Here is a 16,535-nt window from a genome sequence, read left to right as displayed (position 1 = left end):
TATCAAGAGTGAAATAACTCTTGAAGAATTTAAGAAACAAGAATACTCTCTCTTCTTACAAGAATTTTCTCCTTATATTTTTCTCCTACCTAGGCTTGTCTCTCAAAGGAAAATAATTCTCATTTTATACTTGATATTGGCTATGTTTTTCTTAAAACCATATAACCAATATAATTACTATTTTCCTTATTTGAAATAACCAAATAACCCAAAACTCCCAATTTTACTACTATCCTTGAAAATAATGGGCCTTATAATTTTGGGCTTACATTATAACCTCCAACAAATATGGGAGCCCATTCAAAATTATATCCAAATAAATAGCCTCCGTTTTTGGCTTTTATAATTTTAAGTCATACAAAATAAACCAAACCCTTAACCAATAACAATATGCATCCCTTTTTTAAATAAAATAATAATCATAATAATATATGGTTCATCTTAACCACATATTATATTTATACATTATTTTAAAACTTGTTATATTATTAAGAGCATAAAATGAGGATGATTATATGATGATGACATCATCAAAATTTGCATTTTTCTTCCAATTTCAAATCATCATAACTTTCACATATGAACTCCATTTTTCATGAAACGAATAACATTGGAAAGCTCTTGATGGGCTCTTTAATTTGAAACCCATTATTGACCACTTTTGAGATGATCAAATTTCACCTTTTTGGTCAACCCTTGGTTCACCAGTTGACCTAAACTTTGACCAAGCACATCTCAAGAAAACAAACTCCTTTTGACACACTTCAAATTGTGTTAGGAATGTTTTGCAGTGCTCTGTGCATTGATGTCAATTTTGGCAAATTTTGAGTGGGATGAATCTTTTAGATCTTCAAGATCCACTTGGATCAATTAAAGAGGGAGATATTGCATGAAACATAAAGAGAAAGAGAATCTCTAATAAGAAAAGAGAGTAAGAGTATGAATCCCATGAGAGAGAATATCCTAGTGGGAGAAAGTGAAAGCTGGCAGAGATATGCTAAGAGAGAGTGATTACTTAGAAGGAGTTCATAAGATTTATTTTAGAGACATTTCTAGATATGAGTCAGAATGAAACTTAGGATATTAATAAAGATTTGATACATTGAGAGTGTTAATTGAGACAGTACAAGATTTGGATTTTTGGTAACCTGTAGTATTCCTAAAAATATTTTAAGAAGCAGTGTCATCAATACTAAAGAGGGAAATTTTTGGAAACTAAAATTGGAATGTAATTTATGTTCTCATTTATGTCAAATATATTGATTAGAAAAGTTTCTATCTAATCTAAATGTCATATCTATTTGAGTGATGAAGATGATTTGAGAAGTTGGTCATCAAAAAATCATCTATAGGATATTTTGAGTTATGAAGAGGAAACTACAAATGGACATTTGATTAGTTGGACTTTGAAAAGATAAAGTGATTGTTTAAATTATGTTGCAAGTGGAGAAGATAGTAATGTACAATACTTGAAAGCAAAAAAAAAGTGCACTAATTTATGGAAGGAAAGGTCTTAGCTTGGCCTAAGAATTCTAACATAAAAAATGCATACAAAATTGGCTGTAGACATGGATGTCTTTATTAGATTAACTCTCACTCTCATTCAGCTCTAATTCATGATTCTTTCAAAGAAAATGAAATTTGGCATAGGAGACTAGGTCATCTTCATTTTTGAGGATTACCTTCCATAGGAAAAATGGTAATAGGTATACCTAAACTTAATCCTTACCATGAAGGAACTTATAAAGGTTGTGCTCTAGGGAAGAATATTTAAACTACATTCCAAAATAGTCAAACCAAATCCAAAGAAATTCTAGAACTTATTCATTTAGACTTATGTGGTCATATGTAAGTTCCCTCTCTAGGAGGTTCCCTATACTATATATATTTGTGGATGATTTCTCTAGGAAGACCTAGATATATTTTCTTAAAAGTAAAGAATCTGAAGAAATCTTGACTAAATTTAAAGAGTTGAAAGCCCTTGTAGAAAACCTTTTTGGAAAGAAAATAAAAGTATTAAGAACTAACAATGGAAAAGAGTACATTTTTAATATCTTTATAAATTATAGTAAAACTATTGGGATCAAGAGGGAGTGTTATGTTCCTTATAACCCCCAAAAAAATGGAGTCGCCAAGAGATAGAATAGATCCATAGTTCAATCTACTAAAGCAATGCTTCATGATCAAAATCTTGAAACTTTTCTTTGGGGTGAAGCTTCAAATAATATTTTTTTCCTTCAAAATAGGTGTCCTCACTCTTATCTTGAATTCAAGACCCCTAAAGAGGTATTTACTAGGAAGAAACTTGACCTTAGGTTTTTGAATTTTTTTGGTTACCCTAACTATGTAAATATTCCCAAAGAAAAGAGAACCAAACTAGAGCCTTATGGAAAGAAAGGATTCTTTGCAAGTTATAGTGGAACTTCCAAAGCTTATCATATCTATATCCCTGGACAAAGAAATATTGAACTAAGTCGAGATGTAATATTTGATGAAGATATAGCCTACAAAAGATCTAAAGAAGAATATGAATCAAATTTAGAAGAAACACTAGAAGAAGAAAAATATGATAATGAGATGGAGTCTATAATGGAGGAAGATAAATAAATTGAACCCATGGACATTTCTCACACCTCTGAGGAAAATAAAATATCACTATGGGCTAGAAAGCTAATTGAAGAAAGCACTTCCATTCCCTTTGAATTCATTAGGGAAATAAAATGTCCTAATATATACTCAAGCTACATTACATTAATCAGTGAAATCTCCAAATTTGAACCATTTGATGTAAAAGAAGCTATAAAACATCAACATTGGTCGAAAGATGCCATGACAGACAAATATAACACCATACTTTAAAATGATGTTTGGGATATTGTTCCTAGACCCAAAAATAAATCGGTTGGCTCCTCAAAATGGCTATTTAAAATTAAACATGCTACAATTGGAACTATTGACAAGTACAAATAAAGTTTTTTAGAAAAAGGATTTTCCCAAAAGGAAGCAATAGACTATGAGGAAACTTTTTCTCCAGTAGTTGAATATACCTCAATCAGAACTATTCTAGCCATTGTTGCATCCAAGGGATGGAAAATTCATCAAATGGACGTAAAGACTACATTTTTGAATGGTGTTATAGATGAAGAATTTTACCTTGAACAACCTGAAGAATTTGAAGTTCATAATAAACAAACTCATGTATGCAAATTGAAAAAGGCATAATATGGATTGAAACAAGCTCCCCAAGCTTGGTATGAGCAGATAGATCAGTATCTAACCAAACTTGATTTCTCTAAAAAAATCGCAAATCCAAATCTATATTACAACATAATATGGGGGTATATGTTAATAATGGTTCTATATGTTGATGATCTTTTGATTACAGGAGAAGACCATCTAATTGAAAAATGTAAACAAGATCTCATATCTGAATTTGAAATGAAAGATCTAGGAATACTACACTACTACTTGGGACAAGAAGTATGGCAACATTCTAATGGAATATTCTTAAATTGAGCAAAGTATACTCTAGATCTTCTCAAAATATTTGGCATGTTGGACTGCAAGGCTATGAAAACTCCTATAGAAAGAAAACTCCAAAAACTAAAAGAAGCACCTAAAGATTCTAAAAGTATTGAACCTACTCTATATCAATAGATAATTGGTTCTTTAATGTATTTGGTAAACACAAGACCTGACATTTTTTATGTTGTAAATGTCCTCAATCAATTCATGTGCAAACCTTAAAAAACTAATTTACTAGCAAAAAAACACATTCTCAAGTATCTCAGTGGTACAATTGGATATGGTCTCAAATACATCAAAAGTAAACTAAATCTAAGACGATATATAGATTTTGATTGGGTAGGAAACTCAAAGAATCATAAAATCACTTAAAGATGTTGTTTTACCTTGGGTTCAACAATGATATCCCAATTTAGTTAGAAGCAGACTTCAATAATACAGATTTTAAAAAAAAGCTGAGTACATAGCTACATCTATGGGTGCAAGAGAAGTTGTATGGTTTAGGAAATTTCTATTTGGATTATTTGGGAAGCCACTTCCACCTACTACTACTTATTATGATAACCAAAGTTGTATCAAGCTATATCTTAATCTAGTGTTTCATAACAGATCAAAACATATTGAGATACCATACCACTATTTTTGAGACATGGTTGAGAAGGATGTAATCAAGTTGGAATGTATTAGTATAGAGGATCAAATTTGCAAACACTCTTACCAAACCACTTGCTAAAACAAAAGTGAAGCATTTTCATAAAGAACTTGGTATGATTGTAAAATCTAAGGAAATATCTTCGAAAAATTGACTATTGTACAATTTTATATTATAAATTTATAAAACCTATGTTAATCATTAAGAAGTCACAACTTCAAAATGATTTCCCTTGTATCAGGAGAAGTTGTTGTAAAGTGACATCCTTACAATAACTTGTAGCATGACTCATTTTTGCAAAATTATTTCATGTAAAGGCTTTATCTTATAAATCAAACAACTAGGCAGTTGATATCATTAATTTGATTATCTATAAGGTGCTTGTATAGATATATTTTTGGTACTTGGTGAATATCTTGCCTTAATGTTCTGATAGGCCAATACCACACTAAGTACTTGGTGATCATCATTCAGTTGATGTTTCTGATAGGCCACTACTCTCAAGAGCTTGGTGAATATTTTTTTTATAGATATTTTGATAGGCCAACTCTCATGAATTATAATGTCAAATACAAGTTGATGAAGATCATTTCATTGATGAATTAACTCTTATCTATCATTAAGAAGTCTTCTGATCAAAGACTACTTCTCTGTAATTTTTCTCTTACTAATATCAGAGGGACTGTTAATGTGTAGATTAGTAAAAACATATATATATATATAATCTTGATAACATATGTAAAAGCAATGATAATCAACCTATCTATTCGCATTATGACTAATCGTATGCATTAAAAAATGTGTTACGTATTACCTACTGCCACTTTGAGAAGGTTATTTTGAAGGGTATCAAGGTGACATTGAGTCATGCCCAACAGACATGACTCTAGCATGAGTCATGACTATTATTTGTTACTCGTTGTCCTCCCCTTCCCTTACACAACCTTATATCACTGCCAAAGAAATATAACGAACATAGAATTAAAAATAGTCTTCTATTTGCTTGGTCAGCGTATTACAGTCTCCTGCATTTTCTTTATTACTCATTTCAATTAATTATATCAATATTAAACCTAAAATTTTCAGAATATTATCAAAATCACAATATGATACGTTAACAATATAAAAGAATTAAAAATTTTGATTAGTTAATAAATTTAAGATTGTTTTAAAGCTTTTAAGTCTTGTGAAGTTTAAATTTTTTAATGTGTTTATTAAAATGAAAAATGATTTTAAAATCTTATTGGTTGAACTAAAATTAACAAGAAGAATTTTTTATTTATTTTTCAATCTAAAATTAAAAATAATTTAAAAGTGAAATTTCTTAAAATTAGTCAATTACATTTTTTTCTTGTCTTTTTTCCTATATTTTTTATAAACTTTTTTTAAACATGCATACTTTATTTTGACAGACTATGTATTTTTCTATTGTACACCATAATTATCCCACTATTGTTGTAGAGTTTATAAAACAAAATTTCTAGTTTTATTGCTTGTGATTTAGTGTTTTATTTTTAGAAATTTTTATAGATTTTTTATTTAGAGACATTATTGTCGAGGGATTTTTCTTTGGTAGACAATTCTTGAAGAGAATTGGATCTTATAAAGTAGTGTTTTATTTATCTATTTTATAATTTTAGGGATCCTTCTTAATGGAGTAATGGGTGTTTTACTTTAGAATATTTTTAATTTTGAAACTTATGCAAGTCTTATTTTAAAAAATGTTATTAAAGGCTTTTATTATGGATACTTATGAATTAGAGTTACATTTTTAGAGTTGGATTTGGATACTAAAGGCTTTGACATTATAGATTTTTTATTTGGAAACACATACAAATAATATGCTTGTTGACTCATATGATAGAATTTCAATTTCGGGAGCTTTATTTATATAGATCATGCTTGTGCTTTTTGGCTAATTTTGAAACTTCATTAAAAGTTTACATGAGTTAGAATTTATTAATTATTATATTTAAATATTTTAGTATGGTGCCTTATATGATTTAATATTTCTTTTTAACAAATTGTAAGTGATTATGAGGTCCCATGGATTTAGCTTCATACTGGCTTGATACAATAGTGGTTGTCACATCTACAAAGGTTATAATCATCATAGATCTAATCATAGTTATGAGTAAAGTAGTATAAGACTTTTGACTTCATTCCTAATGACAAATCCATGTATTAGGGCTTCACATTTAGAAGTCGGCTACCCAACCAACACATTTCCCTTTCCATTGCACCCCATCCATCATCCCATCTTTATATGTGTTACCTCAACAGTTTAGAGGGAGGATTAATTACATTAATTTTGGAAAGAGAGAGATTAGTTCTCAGCTAAACCAACTTTCTCTCTCCCTATACCCCAACTTATAGAGAGAAGTTTGGGGTTTGAGTTTGAGTTTCATCCTCTCCTCAACATTTTACCTCTCCCTGTACTACCTCTCACTACATACTCCAACTTCTAGATCGAAGTCTAGGGTTTGAGTTTGAGTTGCCCTCTCTCATTCATAATCTTCTCTCTCCACATACTAAAGTACTCTCTCTCCATATACTCCAACTTTTTAACCTAATCCTAACCCGAACCTCCCAACCCAAACTTCAACTTGAAAGCAACTACTAGTAGGAAATAAAGTTCATTGATAAAATTTCAAAGATTGGTTATATTTGTAGAGAAGGCACTCGGAGGTCAGCCATGCTAAATTTAAAAGTGAAGACTATGTTTTCAAAGGTGCCAACTTTTGATAGAATTTCTCAAAGTACTAGTTGTTTTCTCCATTTTTATTACATAGTGTGACACTATCTGCTCACAGTACACAAATTTTATTGGAACACACTTTCATAATTAGTTCATCATCTTTCTATCTAATGTTTTTCTTTGTATTTTTCTATATTCACTCCTAAAATAGCATTATGAGTTGCAAACAGACATTTGACTAGGCACATGAGTTGATTGAAGAAATGATGAGCGTGAGAAATATGGGAAGTTTTCAAATATAAATGGGTGCACTATTTTAAATACATATTGTTCACCCATCCATGCAAGTCAAGACCTACAGTTCGACAAGTAAACTAGCACATGATTTATTTGAAGGAATGACAAACATGGGAGACATCAAGAAACTTAAATGATAATGGTGAATTGTTTGAGATACTTGTTATTCAACCATCCCATGCAAGTCCAAGAATATGAACTATTTTATTAAATTTCTCAAGTTCATTAAAACCACAGGCATAAACCAAGGCACATGAATAGTTTTACAGAAATCCTCAAAGCTAATGCGAATTCGAGAAAATGGAAACACAAAAATTATATGTAGGGTGTCCATGATATGTTTGATGAAATATCTCTTGATGTGTCACCTTGTGGATTATAATAACTTTTATATGTGAAGCACTGTTGAACACAAGGACCTCTCTAATGAATAAGCACGATGGAATTTGAGTTGTTTGCAGTGATCATAAGAAATATAGGAGCAATATGTTTGATGAACTACCTAATTTGGTGTCATTTGAACACTCTAAATTCAATTACTATGGGAACATTGGTCACTTTTAAGATTTCAAAAATTTCCAAGCCACGCAATGGGTTGTGTGAGGAATCTTAAATTATCTAAGATTTTATCCTCCTTCATCTGACATTGTACATGAATCTCACCAAAGTCAAAGTAAGACAAATTCCAAAGGAAGTCTTCTAAGTCTTACTAGATAAAAATATATGCCAACTATTTGATCGAATGCCAAATTTGAAAGTGGCCACATTTATCTAACAAAGCTCCTGACTTGTTTGATTAAATGCTTCAACAATAGGTCATTACCGGATTAGTTCTATTATAATGTGAATGCTTAATAAGGAAACAAGAAAATCAATAGATCAAAGGCCTGCATATGGTTGGGAACTTTAAAAGGAAGACAACATAAATTGAAAAGGCTTTTCAAATCAAGTAGTGGGCTTGAGCCAGAGAAGGAAAGGCAAGTGAGCTTATTGGTATGAAACTTTGAGTGAATCCATGTGCTTTGAAATTTGAAATTAGATTGAAGGAGCGTTGATCAAATTAATTGATAAGTGATACTATGAGGTATAAATTTAAAGGTAAAGAACCTCCTATGATATTAAAAAGCACGCTTCCTAAAATATCCCACACAAAGATGGGACATATAGAAGTTGCAGACTTCTATAAAATGATGAGAAAAGTAGATAAATCACCCCTAGCACATCAAACATTGGAAAGTGGTCTAGCCCATGTAGGAGGACACCCACTTGTAGTTCAATGTGTGGAATTTGTTTTAGAACATATCAAGGCATATGTTCAGAATTTCAGAGACATCAAGACTGTAGGAGGTAATGTCGTGGTGAAGCTAGATCCAGTATCTATATCCATCACATTCAAATTTCAAGTAATAGAACAACTCATAGGAATCTCTAAAGAAGGTACCCAAAGATACTTCCGTTAGAATAAGAAAACATATCTGAATGTCATTGGTAGGAGTTGGCTTGATCAACCTAGACAAGGGTAGTCATAGTTGCCAAGAGTATTACATAGAAATATCATTAATGAAGACATTTCTGACATGATAATTATTCTCAATGGAGTGGTGGGAAATTATAAGGTTTAGGATTTTAAGGATTGGATATTTTTGTACATTAGTACCATCACCACTAGAAAAATGTTTATAGATCAAGGAGAAATGATTAGAAATGCCCATCATCATTAGTTAACAAGCTTCAATGCAACTCAAGGGTTTTACATGTTCTCGTACCTAATGTACGAATTAGCTAGTATGAAATCATGGCCCAATCTAAATACTTATGGGGAGCATATCTTAATCACAAAAAATTATAATTATTAACCCCCCTTGAAATTAAAATAGAGAAATGCAGACTTCCATAGGGTGAATGATGCTTTTTCTATGCTCACAGCCAGGACTTTACACTCTTTCCACAGTCACTTCCCATTTGATGGCAGCGGGTATGTTAAAAGTAACATGACACTTGGACCCGACTATCTTCATTTCCCTATAATGGAAGATTATTGGGTGAACCATGAAAATGACTTTGAAGTGAGAAAAAGGGACTAGATGAGATTCATAGTACAAAAAATTACTGATTACAAAATGGGATGGGATGTGACAAGCATAAAAGAAGACGGTTCAAATTTGATTGATCCTTTCTTCTTTGAGTAGATACAATTATTAGAATTGCCATATATTAATTGGTCTCTACTAGAATTGAAAGACTTGAAAGAAATGACCTTCTTTGTGATTCACCAAACTGAAAGCTAGTTAAAGAATAAAGTTAAAGAAATCACTACTACTAAATCAACAGGAAAAGGCAATAAAAAGAATATTAACAATTTTCAAGAAGGTAAATTAGTTTTAGCCATTTTTCCTTCTATCCCTACTTCTTCGAGCTCTTTACATAGCATAGAAGGGGCAAGTGATGGTGAAGATCTAGATAATGGACTTAATCTAGTTTCAACATGTGAACTCAATGCAGTCACTAAGAATAAGAGATCAAAACCCAAGGAGAAGACTTTAAAACCAATTCAATAGATGATAGATGAAGCTCCCGAACACTTTACCATCATTTGTAGATCAGATGATTCAATCCATAGCATCTTCGGCATGATTATTATCTTCTGAAAGCATAGAAGCAATTCAAGAGGAGCCAGTTGTAGAAAATGAGCATAACTTTGATTTATAATCTATAATCTTAGAGGTTCCTTCAATAATTAGCCCATCTGCCAGTATTTCAACTTATTGGTTACAACAAAGTTTGGAGAGAAAGAAGAAAAGGATGATTCAATTGGAAGCACCAAATCTGGATGTCATAGCTAAATTAATGCATAAAGGTGCAAAGATAAAGAAGACTAGAATGGATTCCAGATTAGTAGTGAATCCTACCCAAGGAAACTTATTTGTTGAAATTGCACAACCAGTTATAGAGAAGAACATAAATAAAGTAAAAGAATCTAATTTCAGCATCACTAAAGTGGACCTAGGCCAGACTACCCTTGAGGAAGGAGAACACAATTTCCAAGTGTCAGTTGTTTTCCTAATAGAATAGTGAAGGAGAGATTAGCAAGATAAGAATAAACTCAAGTGTTAAGTTTGAGCACTTCCTTCATGCATCTGATTGATGGTTGGTGATTCCTTCTCGGATCCTAGCTCATCTATAGAAATCACAAGAGATCCCAAGAAGATGTTTGATGAAGAATACATTCAAGACATAGGAGAATGTCAAACTTATGGCAAGATGGTGAAAGCATGGGTGAAAAGCATGAAAAAATTAGCATCAAGCTTATTTCAGGATGTTAAGGTTGCATTTTCCAAAGTGGGTCGTATACAACAAAGCATTCAAAAAGAGCTAACAACTCTCAAGGAACAACAAACATTCTTGAGAGAAATTGATGCTTGTTTAGTAGAGATTAAAGAAATGGACAAAAATATAGTCAAATCACTAAAGTCAATCAGCACTGGAGAAGAAGAGAAAATTGATAAGTGGCTGGAAAATAACAGATGGAAGAATGATAGCATGAATCAACAATTGGCTAAAGGAGAGAAATTCTTGAACTCCTATGAGTTACTAAAAATGAAAGCCTTAGGGGATATGCTAATGATTGTAGAAGGTATTCCTATTAGTGAGCATACGCAAAATCTAGCCATATCTTCCATTTTGAAATACATAGAGGCAAAAATCAGCAGTGAACTTGGTAGGAAATAAAGTTTGGATGCTAGCATCATGACAAGATTGAGTAGTCTCTTAGTGGCATTGGACTCATGTGCTCAAAACTTACTAGGTAACATCATAGAGTTGATGAAGTTAGAAAGAGAAACAAGCTCTGCAAGCTGAAGATGTAGAGCTTAATCATCATTAGAAATTTTTTTTTGGCTCAAGTCATCAAATCATTTAGAGTGTACAAGGAAAACTTGACTCAACTACTCACAACACCTATAGATCAAAGACAAAGTTTAGGAAATATCAGTGATCACAGTTAAAAGTTAGAAGTGCATTTTTCTAAAGTTGTCCTAGGATTTTATTTATGTATTTTGTAAAAATCTCAACTTTAGAATTAACTTTGGTTTTGGCCAATGTCTTAATATTTCCTAATTGTTGTTAAGCATTAAAAGTTAGAGTTGGTTACAAACTATCTTCAAAGTAGTCCAAACTCTAATTTTTTGAGAAGTTACAAACCCAAAAGGTTAGTTATTCTATAATAGCTATAAATTCCTAAAAATCAATGTAATAAGGGACTTTTTGGACTTGGAGATAAGGAACACTTATGCTTTGATAACAAAACAATTTATGGAAAGTGTGTACAATTATTATTCTTGTAATCAGTCATTTCTTACATTCTTGGTGCAAAGAAATAAAGGAAGAACATTTGGTGTTCTCTTTCTAATGAATCTAAAAAATTGAACTATTGATTCATCATGTGAGTATTTTGATGGTATGGTGTGAGTATTCTTGAATCGTTGAATTAGCATTGTGTCGGTGATAGTTCTCAAGCATAGTCCTTGATTGCTCTCATTAACAGTTTACATTGTTTTTATGGAAATATTGAAGTCATGTGGTGCATAAAATCTCAATGATTTCTTTTTTATTTTCTAAGTTCAATCCATCTTTATTGAAAAATAAAAAAATTCATCTTACAAGGGAGTTGCCCCTCCAAACTCAGAAGAAGGCTGGATATCAAGGGCCTATCCAATTTTTTTGAATGAGAAATTTCTACAGTGACAAATATATTTACCAATAGATTTTTGGTGACTCTGCTAGGGAGACTGAACAAGGAAAGATTGATAGTTGCTTGTAATTAAGCACAATGGTGCTACCAAATGAGAACATTTTTCCTATTCTCCAAACAAATGTTGGTTTTAAGGACACCTAGGAGGATATTACTTCTAACTTAAACACCCTAGCATGGAGGTGTAGATGAAGTGCATATTAATACCATCAAGTAAATCAAGTTCTTGAAGAAGAAGAAGAGTTCATGGAAATCTTGAAAAGAGCTCCTATTGGTCAGGATGTTGTAGTCATTGAAAGAATAGTAGTTATCTCATGGAGAAATAGGCAAAATCTTGGTCATATCCAAGGGCAAATAAATAATAACCACTAAGCTGGCTGACAAACCATACACTTGGGTAGACAGATAAAAGGATCTGATAGACAAGGATTTTGAAGCCCTTCAGAAGTTAGATTTCAAGCCAGTTACTCCTAAAAAGAAGAAGAAGGTTAAGTCTACTAGTAGGTCATCTTCACCACCCAAGGCTAAAATTTCTCTTGCGGCCTTTCAAGCTTTGATCCTGCCAAGTACCCTTGTACCTCTAGCCATAAATTTGCATCCTTTGAACATCATTCTCCTAACTATGGCACAACAAGCACCACAACCACTAGTCCCATGGGGCACTGCTATTGGTCCATTAGCTTTAGGGAACCAGTTACATGACATGCCCATTGGCTCCTAAAAAATTCTTCCTAAGTTTTCTAGGGATGGGAAAGTCACTAATGATCAACACATCAGTGAATTTTTATAGCAAGTAGGGTTCTTGCAATTCAACATGAAGATTTTTTTGTTTGTCTTTTTGTCGAAACACTCACAGAAGTTGCGAAAGAATGCTTTGGTTAGCTACTAGCTAGATCAATTACATCATGGATAACCTTGATTCAAGCTTTCAAGAGGAGATTTAAAACTAATGAAGATGAACATTTGCTCCTTTCTCAGTTGACTCAAATAAGGAAGGAAATTCATGAGCTAATGCAAGAATTCATTGCTCATTTTAATCAAATGATAAATCAAATTACTATCAATAAAAGACCCATTGAAGAAAATCAAATGACTCTCTTCGTCAATGCTCAACCCTCTTATGTAAGCTTTCAAATATGAAGAGTGAGACCTCCTAATCTAGCATCTGTGCAAACTTTGGCCATCAAGGTGGAAGATGACTTGCTTAGTTTAGAAAAATGGAGTCATGATCTACAAAAGGGATAAGGTCAAAAAACTCCTATCACTACCACCAATCCTTTATATCAAAAATTGGCTAATGATGTGTTATAGATTAAGAAGTAGTTGGCCCATAATCCTCTACCTCTTTATCAAGATATCCCAAAGAGGAATTATATGCCATATTAGCAAAAAAAACTAAATGGCTACCCAAGTCAACACCAAGATTAGCCATTGAACATCTTGCATCATCTAGTAAACAAACCGCTATGTGTGATTTTCACCTAATGATAGATCATGATGGTGCAAGCTGTCTAGAGATGGCCAAATTCATGCAAATGCATTTGGCAGTGGAGAAAATAGAAGAATATGTGGCTCCTAAAGATGTAATAGAACCTACTATTGGTACTTCTTCCATGATTTTTTTAGAATATGAAACTGATGATGAGAAAGCTGAAGATATCAACAATCATTCTTGGAATGTGGCTACACCAAATTGGAGATAGAGATTAGAAGAGAAGTGGGCAAAAGAAGCAAATGATAAAGCTTTTGATGAGACTACTAAGAGAATTCTATCTTGTAAGCATACTTTGGAAGAACCTTCACAAGCCAAAGAGAAAAATAAAGGTAAAAAATCTCCAATTATTGAAGACTCTTAATTTTATTGATCATTGTAAGAAGACCAAAGTACAAATTTCTTAGTTGGACTACCTAAAAGATGACCCACATCAATTGGAAAAGTTGATTCAATGTGTTGGTAAAGGCAAAGATTCACCTAAGATCACTATCAACCATCAGTAAGGAGTTTCTCCAGAAGAGGAAGATAATTTGTAAGGGCTCATGACTGAGCAAGAATCATTTGTCGTAGCTTCTTTATCAGATAAACCCGATCCCTTCTATGTTTCCCTCCATATAGCTGGATGCAAGTTAAGCAATTGTATCATTGATTTGGGTGCATATGATAATGGCATGCCTTCAAAGGTGGCACATGCCCTAGGTCTCTCATTAAACAAACAATTAGTAAAAGTGTATTTTGTGGAGGTGAAAGAAGTTCCACAAGTTGGCCAATTAAAAGATGCTCAAGTAGCACTTGCAGCAGATCCTAAGAAGAAGTTAAAATTGAATATCTTGGTTGCTGATATCCTAGCTAGTTATGGGATGCTATTGAGAAATTTTTTTTGTAAAGATCTTGGTGGTGAAATGAAGATGGACATATCTCATGCCCTTATCTTGATTGGAGATGAAAAGGTTAAACTCAATCCTAAACCTAAACCTAAATATACAGTCTTGAAATTAGATGATCCAAGGGCTGAAATACTATTTGTTGATACCAGACATGGAACATATATGATGACATCCAATGAAGAAGATGTAGCTAAGATTCTTATGTCTGATATAACTAATTAATTATGGTCAATGTAGTTTGATGGAAGTTCTTCTTCTTCTGGTTCATGTGTTGGGATAGTGTTGATATCACCAAAAGCAGAGAAATTCCTAAAAGCTTATAAGTTGTTTTTTGAAACCACTGATAATACTATAGAATATGAAGCTCTTCTACTTGGCCTTGAGTATGCAAGAGAAAAAGTAATTAAAAAACTCAAGTTATCTGAAGATACAAAACTAGTTGTTAACTAGGTGTGGAGGCAATATCAAACTAAGAATGAAATACTAAAGCCATATAGAAATAGAGTGTGGGATGAGATTGAGCATTTCAATTCTTTTTCTTTTTCTTCTATTACTTGTTAATAGAATTCCAAAGTAGATTATATTGCAGTTTCTGCCTCTCTCCTTATTCCTCATCCTGAGTTCAATAGAGATGTTTACATAGTAGAGATGATTCATAGACCTAGTGTGCTTGATAATGATCAACATTGGCAAGTTTTCGATGATGATGTGAAAATCATTGCATTTCTCGAAGGAAGACCTCCATTTTCAGATTTGAATTTTGAAGGATCACAACATTGTGATGGAACACTAGATGATAATCCTGAGATTATTCAACTACAAAGAAATGTTATTCCTAGAGGATTAGTCACCCTTGAGAGTCTTTTTGATAAAGAAGATAAAAGGAAAAAGAAAGTTGAAGATACTAAATATTCTAATTCTTTGGGTTATGAGAAGACAAACATTAGTTTTGAAGAAACTCCCAAGATGGTCCTAATAGGGAAAAATTTGTCATTAGAAGAAAAAGAGAAATTCATGAATTTTCTAAATGCTTACCAAGATGTTTTTTGCATGGGGTTATGAGGATTTGAAGGAATTGATAAATGGAAAATTTAAACATCGGATTCCACTAAAACCTAGTTCAACTCCCTTTTGACAAAAATAGAGGCAATTCAATCCCAAGGAAGTTGATGCTATATTCAATGAAGTTGATAAAATGCTTAAAGTGAGGATTATCTATCCTATACACCATTCAACATAGGTAGCCAATATCATGCCAGTCAGGAAGAAGAATGGTGAGATAAGAATATGTGTTGATTTCCAAAATTTGAATTAGGCATCACTTAAGGATAATTATGGGCTCCCTATCATGGATCATATTTTGCAATTGGTATCTAGTTCTGAGCTCATGTCAATGCCAGATGGTTTCTCTAGTTATAATCAGATTAGTGTTGCATCAAAAGACCAACATAAATTATCTTTTACCACTCCATGGGGTACATTTTCCTACAATCATATGCCTTTTGGTTTGATAAATTCCAAAGCCACTTTTCAATGGGCAATGGATAATTCATTTATAGATCTAAAAAACAAGGTCATTTTCATGTACCTTGATGAACTTACAGTGTTTTCCAAACATAGAGGAGACCATGTACCTCATTTAGAAGTTATCTTGCATAGATGTCAAACCCATGGCATCTAATTGAATCCTAAGAAGTCCATATTTGGAGTGATAGAAGGAATACTACTTGGACACTTAGCTTCCAAGAAGGGTGTTCGAGTAGAACCTGAAAGTGTGAAAGCTATCCAATATTTATCAATTCCCATGAGTAAAATAGGGGTTAGGTCTTTCTTTGGGAAAATAAACTTCACTACCAGACTTCCCTGAGATTACAAAGTCAATTGTGGATATGATGAAAAGGATTACAAAATTTTAATGGATGAAGGAAGGTAAAGCTTCCCTTGAACAAATCAAGGATCTGATTGCTGATGCCCCTACCCTTATCTAGATTTTTCTAAAGATTTTCATATATATTTTTATGCATCTGAGAACACTTTATCTACTATACTTACTCAACCTGACAAAGAAATGTTGAGGCCACAATAGCATTCGTGTGTCTCCCTCTTAAGAAACCTGAATTGAAATATTCTTTGATTGAGAAGAATGCATATGCTCTAGTTAGAGTAGTGAAACAATTTAAGTTTTACATCCTAAATTCCCAGTCCAAGGTGTTTGTTCCCAATTTGGCAGT

This window comes from Cupressus sempervirens, chromosome 8 (assembly GCF_028749045.1).
Source record: "Cupressus sempervirens isolate cs-2001-9-10 chromosome 8, ASM2874904v1, whole genome shotgun sequence".
Taxonomy (NCBI): domain Eukaryota; kingdom Viridiplantae; phylum Streptophyta; class Pinopsida; order Cupressales; family Cupressaceae; genus Cupressus; species Cupressus sempervirens.
This window is presented reverse-complemented; position numbering follows the sequence as displayed.